This window comes from Siphateles boraxobius, unplaced genomic scaffold, assembly GCF_051911475.1.
Source record: "Siphateles boraxobius isolate OS27281-9 unplaced genomic scaffold, OSU_SipBor_1 130, whole genome shotgun sequence".
Lineage (NCBI taxonomy): Eukaryota > Metazoa > Chordata > Actinopteri > Cypriniformes > Leuciscidae > Siphateles > Siphateles boraxobius.
The window spans coordinates 7,603,791-7,611,502 of record NW_027508734.1 but is presented as its reverse complement, the minus strand read 5'-3'; positions in this window follow the sequence as shown (position 1 = coordinate 7,611,502).

Here is a 7,712-nt window from a genome sequence, read left to right as displayed (position 1 = left end):
GCCACTCCGAGAAGCATTTATGTGGGCTGTGATCTGAGGTGCTGTAAATTGGCGGTTTTTGCGGCTGGTATTTCTAATAAACGTCTCCTCTGTAGAAGAGATAGCTCTTGGTCTTCCTTTACTGGGACGTCCTTATGAGAACCAGTTTCATCATAGCGTTTGATGGTTTTGGCGACTGCACTTGGGGATAAATTCAAAGTTCTTGAGATTTTTCGGATTGACTGATCTTTATTTCTTAAAGTAATGATGGACTATCTTTTCTCTTTACTTAAGTGTTTCTTGCAATAATATGGATTTGTACAGTAGTTTTATTTGCACTATTAGGGCTATTGACTCTGTACCCACCCTTCCTCTGCACAAGACAACTGATGGTCTAAAAACTTCTTTGTGTGTAGTATAATTAATTTCACCTTTAATATTATATTACAGTACCAACTACATTACTATAATGTGACCTCCTGTATAGTTTACAGCATTAGTTGAGAGATTTCATTTCCTTGAATAAATATGCCATGTACTGTACCTGAGATAATCAATATCAGAATAGAGTCGCAAGCTTGTGAATCGAATCGAAATCGCAAAATTTGTGTCAATACCCCAAATCTTACCGCTTACAAAAGTAAGAGGAAACCTCTCCTCAACAAGCTGCAAAATTTAATTAATAAGTTATTTAATAAAATTTTGGTTTCATGACAAACATTGCTGTGATCTCTTCTAAAACTCTAGGGTCTTTTTTTCCCCACAGAAATAACCGAATGACCTATTGCTGAGACACAAAAATTAATGACAAAATCGAGACATTCATTAAAGGCCGGGGAAGATGCAGGGAATGGGGAAATAAAATCAAACAAGACATCTGTCCGTCGCTCTCATTGTTTGCTGTGTCCAGTTTCTCACAGGTCGCGATGCCCCTTTTCGCAGCAGATGGGAGACACAGGGAGTGAGAGGAAGGAAGAAAAACAAGAAATGAAAACAGGAGGGAAGATTTATATCAGAACCCCACTGTTAGGATTCTCCATCATTGCCACAGCGACTGGCTACCTGGCAACGGGATACACAATGGTGCGGTTTCCCTGGCGACAGCGTGGTGGACTGTCTGGCTGGAGACAACGGCTTGAGACGGACAGGAGTGCTTCAGACGACAGAGTAAAGGTAAAGTGTGTGTGTGTGTGTGTTTGTCAGAGAGAGAGAGAGAGAGAGAGAGAGAGAGAGAGAGAGAGAGAGAGAGAGAGAGAGAGAGAGAGAGAGAGAGTGAATCAGTCTATTGACTTTATTAAACTCTCAATATATCCATTCATGAGACTGATATTATTATTGACACACACACACGCGGACAAACAGAGTCTTATTCTCTCTCACACACACTCTGACACAATATAGTTTACGTTCCATAGCGCTTTATTGGCATAACTGTCAAAATGCAAAATGCCATAGAAAGGCGGAGTGTAATTAATGAACATGCACACAAACACACGGTGTGTTTAATGTAGGCTGACAGGTGGATCTATTGCTGTTGTCAGTGAAGTTCTTCATAGACATACAGGCTTGATTAAAGGGCCTGGGTTGCAGAACAGCACAAACCGAGAACAAACACAGCTATATACACATGGACATCTGTGTTTTATATAAGTAATATGAGCCAAATGTGTGTGTGTGGGTGTGTGTGTGTCAGTCAATGCTCACATAATGGTTTTAATGCAGCGATGTACCCTGCAGAACTAAAAGGCTTTACAGTATATTAATAAGTTCATACACACACACACACACACACACACACAATCTCCTCCAGCACATCCTTCATATGCTCTATAGAGGATATGCATATGATGTCACTGTAGGCGGAGTCACTGCGGTTACGCCCACTGAGTGGCAAAAAGACTGAGTGGCAGTGTTGGTGTTCAGCTTGAATGCAGCGAAAAACGCACAAAACACATGTGAAATGAGAAAGAGCGGTGCGATTGACTGTACAAATAGATTTAACAAGAAATCGGAGCTATCTTTTACCGACTGCCTAAAGCTACAGAAAATGAGAACCAAATGAGTCGCTGACAAAAAGTCCAACTGCCTTTAATTTAAGATGATCATTTTTTGTTTTGCACCCGTTTTCACAGTTTCCTATATTAAATCCTGTCCTGTTGCAGGATGTTTTGCCACTCGCATACTCTCTATACTCTATACTAGTTTTTGTTTATCTCTATACTTGCCTCAGGTCATTTGAATATTGTCCAAACAGACATTAAAGAAAAGCGATCTCTTTAATATCTTGATTGTTTCTCCTGCACACCAAAGAGATGAATTAAAGAAAATTGAGACTTACTGAGACTTAAAAAGACCCAGGGAATTTCAGATGTGGCTCCTCTGGTTTCAGAAGAAATCTCAAATATGTCTGAGACTGTGCTCAGGTTTGCCGAGATACTTAAATCTGCAATAAAAGTCAGAAATATTAATATGATCTTCCAATATGATATATTCCTCCTAGATTGATGCTTTGGATTGATGTTAAAGCTTAATATCCTTTTTTCTTCCATATTTTTTGTTTGAATTTTTGGAGAAACATCTGAGATGAAGTTGATACCTAAATCTAAGAACATGAATTTGTCTACTGAGCTAATAAAAGGCCAAAGTCTGAGCATTCAGTTTTTCTACTACTCAACCCTGCTGAAAAACTTGGGAACACTTTATTTTTGATGGTCCACTTTAGACATTCTGTTGACTATAAGTAATGTTGTACCTACAGTACATGTCAACTAACTCTCATTAGAGTATTAGTAGACTATCCGCTTAACAACTTTATTTTGATTATCCTCAACAGACATGCTACTGACTATACGCTTATTTCGCACAGCCGTTATTTTGAAATCGAAAGCGAGGCTCCGGTGGGAAGAACCCCGGAAGTAAAGATAAACAAGAATGCCTTGGATTACCAACCTGAAGCTGCTGCCGCGATTTACACTATTGGATGTTAATATCCAATTTAGGATATGTATATAGTTCGTTCCTGCTTCTTTTTTTACTTTCTGAATTATATATATATATAAAAAAATATTTATAAATTAATTTCACTGTATATAGTCTTAAGTCTGAAAGACAAGTATGTACATTTTTAGAATAACTCATTTCTACATTAAACACAACAATACACCATCGCATTCACCACGATCTCCTGTGATTAAAGGCGACACTTCCGGTTTTCTTCCCACCGGAGCCTCGCTTTGGATTTCAAAATAACGGCTGCGTGAAATAAGCGTATAAGGATCTTTGCAACTACATTCTAGAACTAATAAATGTTTGTTGGAGCTATGGTTTTGGGAAACACAGACTCGATGAACTATGTTGATAACGATGGAACTTCAGAATCAGAATGAGCTTTATTCACCAAGTGTGCGCAAACAAACAAGGAATTTGTTGTGGTTTTCCAAAGTTACTAGCCAGTCAGCATTTTCACTGGCAACAATTTTGACATTGATACCATGGAGAAAAACTGCCATATAGATATTTTTAAAGGTGACCTATAATTCAAAATTGAATTTACCTTGGTATAGTCAAATAAGAAGAGTTCAGTGCATGGACATGACATAGAGTGAATCTCAAACTGGACTGTTTTCGCGTTCTCATTTAATTCACGTTTATGAAAAACACCCCTGAAAAACGGTCGGTTCTCCACACAATACCGACTGTGACGCAATAGTCGGGATCATTAATATGTACGCCTCCAAATATTTGCATAATGCCAGCCCTCAATGCCAGGCGGAACTGCGCAGCCGAAGCATGGCAGTTGCTCAGTGTGGATGTACACATGAACACAAAAGTATTTTTTAGTTCCTTCATCTGAGCCTCTGAAGAAACAATGGGTTAATTTTATTTTCTCTGGAAATTTCCAAACATTTCACCGACTGTTTCCTCAACTTGGGCCAATACAGAGCTGGCCTCGGATCGAGCTACCAAGCAACACTTTCTGATGTGTAATTGTTCAAGTTCAGACAGGTAATCTTTCTCTCAAAATCGTTCAATACTGTTTATGCATCAGTAAGTCAAGCCAGTGACTAAAATATCAGCTTCACATCGTTTCTTTTAGTAGGATGAAAATAATCGTATTTAAATTGTGAACAAATTATATACAGAAAGCGATCAAAGAACAATCTTTCCACACAGCGCGAGTTTATCTGGACACTTGCCAAACTCATTATGAAATCCATGGCGCACGTTACTGCACTACGAAGCTCTTACTGTATATACATCATCGTGTTTGCATTGGTGAAAGCATTAGAGAGTGCAGAAACTGCTTTGCAATGATAAGATCTTCATTCTCGCGATCAACACACTGTCATCTGCTCAATGCTCATCACGGCAACATTTTATGTGATGGAAATAGATCTAAATACTTTAAAAACATCTCACGATTCGTTAATCTCGATAGCTGTTATAGTAAAAACGTATAATAGCAGTAGTAAAAGTATTCGGGAGAGAGTTTCACATCTAATGCGTAGCTATTTCATATGCAAGCATGTCAGCCAATCACAGCAGTGGCCGCGGTTACACTGAATCCCACAGCAGACACGCCCCTTCAGACAGAGTGTTCAAATCAGAGGCTAAAAGCAGGCTAGGAAAAATGCCATTTATTTCTAAATTATGATTATTTTTTATCTAAAAAACATACTAACATTATAAGGGTAACCCAGGAAACATTATAAAATAATAAAAAAAAACATTCTAGGGCACCTTTAAAGCTACACTGTGTCATTTTTTAAAGTTGATTCTTAGCAAGGCAAAGAACTTCCACCAACTAATCAAGTATTCTCGTAAGCGTAGAATCTGCCATTCAGAAAACATACGAGCGAGTCGTTTGAATGGCGGCAGCCATGTTGCGCCTCCATTTTGAAAATACATTAGCCAAAGAGGGACATACCTGGAAATTCAAGCTTTGCCTTTCACGCTTTTACAGTCAGTGGCACCATGACGAATGCGAGGGGGAGATTACTCGCGACTGCCGGCAGATTTGAAAGCCTGTTGAAGATGGAGGATCACGCCTATTCTCGAGGACATGTAACAGAGTCACCAAGTTTACCTTTCCCTCTACCTTTAGCTTTCCCTCGCACCTCTGTCGCATCAACTGATCTCTGACTCTGCTCACGGAGAAAATTATATTGCCTACGCTGTAAACATTGCCTTACACTATTAATCTCGTACAATATACAGAATAACGATAGCACTGATACTTTACTAACATTAGCTTGCATTCGTTTGGGAACCTGATAGCTGATGTTAGCAATGAAATGGTACCAAAATAACGAAAACCTAAAACTATTATTCGTTTTACATAGAGGTCATAAACTACATGTTAACTGACTAAATAACTAAATGCAATTTGTAATAGTTTTCTAAAGTAACCTCATCACTTGATTGAAGGAACTATCATGGACGAAGTCGAACTGAAAGCCATGTAATTCTTGTAATGATATTACGGCCACCGTAAGAGTTAAAACGCCCTCAGAATAGGAGGGGCTAGAAAGTAATATTCTGTTGGTAGTCATACAATCTCACCGCTAAATGGGAGAAAATCTTACACAGTGTAGCTTTAACATTGTCTCATAATTTGGCAGCAGGTTTATTAGGCTGCTGTCACTTTAAGACCTGACACACGGATCTATTATACCGTTACACATGCGTTTTCTTTCTTAACTGTTTACATTCACCTAAAGCATAACTGACTGTGTTTACGTGAATAATCGCCAAGCCCAGTATTTTGACTTTGTTTTGTGTGTATTTGACTGTTTAAGCGCAATAAGTAGCGAAAAATAACTAAATTTAGGGCTGAGAGGCGGCTTTATATTCTGCACTTTGGATGTGAGCACAAAATCTGCGGGAATGAGTAAAATTATGCCCAATACGCTCAATCCCACACCGAAATTCAATCCCTGTAACTGTGAGTAAGAGTGAGTGAAGGGAGGCGGGTTTATGTGTCACTCGCTGTCAGAGAGATGAGAGAGAGAGAGAGAGAGAGCGAGAAAAGCGGAGCTGGTATCGTGTATCTATTCTGCGGAAAATGAGTATTAGAAGTATTTCAGATATTTCAGTATCGATATGTATCGAAAAATCCATATTTTTGACAACACTACATTGCAATTAGTTTATTTTTTGCAGATACCTTTTTAGGAGAATACAATAGAAAAAAGTAATTATTATATATAAATTGGCTAGTAGGATTGACTGCATTACACACCACTGCTGAAATACACTCGCATTTGGTGTTACTGTCAAGCCCATTTAAATAAGTAAGAAAAGAAAAATAAGAATAAAAATTAATAAATTAAGATGATGCTTTCAGGAAACGCACCCCAGGTAGGTAGATCTTCAGAAACAGGATTGTGCACCTCTGGTCTAGTATAACAGGTTATAGTGGGTTTGTAAATATTAAATAGTGTATACTTCGCTCATATGTCTTTGAGTGTGCGAGACTTTCACCTTATTATCAAAGTGTGAGATAGTGAAGCGGGTCATGACCGGAGACAAAGAGGAAATTAAAACACTGAGGTACATATGAAGAGAGATGAAAGGGACAACATGGAGAAAGATGATTAATTTCCATTTCTCTCTCTCTCATGTTCTTTTTCTCCAACTCGCTTTATTCTGTTTCAAAAGGCGGAAAGCAAAAGAGAGAAATTGAACGAAGCCTCTCCTCCACTTATAAACACGCAGGGCTGCAAGCCGTTTCCACGACAACATGTCTCACACATGTGGAGGGATGGAGGGAGGAGGGAGAGATGAAGAAGGGGAAATGGAGGGGGTGAAGGAAACAGCAACTTCTCTTCTCCGCTTTCTGTCGAGGGGTTTACCCGCTTATTTGTGTGCGTCTGTGAGATGTGTGTTTGTATAGTGTCTTCGCTCTGTTTGTCTCAGTGTAAAGCCACACATGACATTTAGTTTCCCAAATTTTCATCAGTCCTCTTCCCGTCTGTAAACATCCTGGGCTAGTCGCATTTCTTTCCAACCACAACAGTTTCCATGCACTGTTTCTTCATAAACACCTGTATGTATTTGTTGTGTGTTCATATTCCTTGCAAAGACGGCCCAGCCCTTTTTCTTAAATTCGCTTTAGTAATAATATTGCGTTAATGAATCGGAAGCGCCATAGATTATAATTAATATCAATTTTTGGTGGAACATTATGCGTCATGTCTCCTGATAAATAACATCGCAAGCGACTAGTTATGACTGTAATGTGGTTATTATGCTAATATTTACAGCTTTTAATAGAAACATTTATTTGAAATAGTATTTTTTAGTATAGTAAATAGTAAGGCTTTCATGTCTCTTTTAAACAATTTAAAGCATGCTTGTTGAATAAATGAAATAATTTCTTTAAAAAAATGTCCTGACCGCGGTTTAAACAACTAAAACATTTTTTTAACAAATACTTCATGCTTAGAGACTGTTAGGATACTATATTACAATTCTCCTGTTTCATTGTCTGTGCAAATGTAATCTTATGTTCTTGTTGTGGATATACAGTAGCCGATTAATCTGCAGATAGAATGATGAAATCAAAAAGCACGTTGACAACACACATTTTCATAAGTACTTTCATTTTCATTCAGCTTTCCATTCATGTATGGTTTAGGATAGTACAATGTTTGGCTGAAATACAACTATTTGAAAATCTGGAGTCTGAGGGTGCAAAAATATCGAAACATTGAGAAAAATAGCCTTTAAAG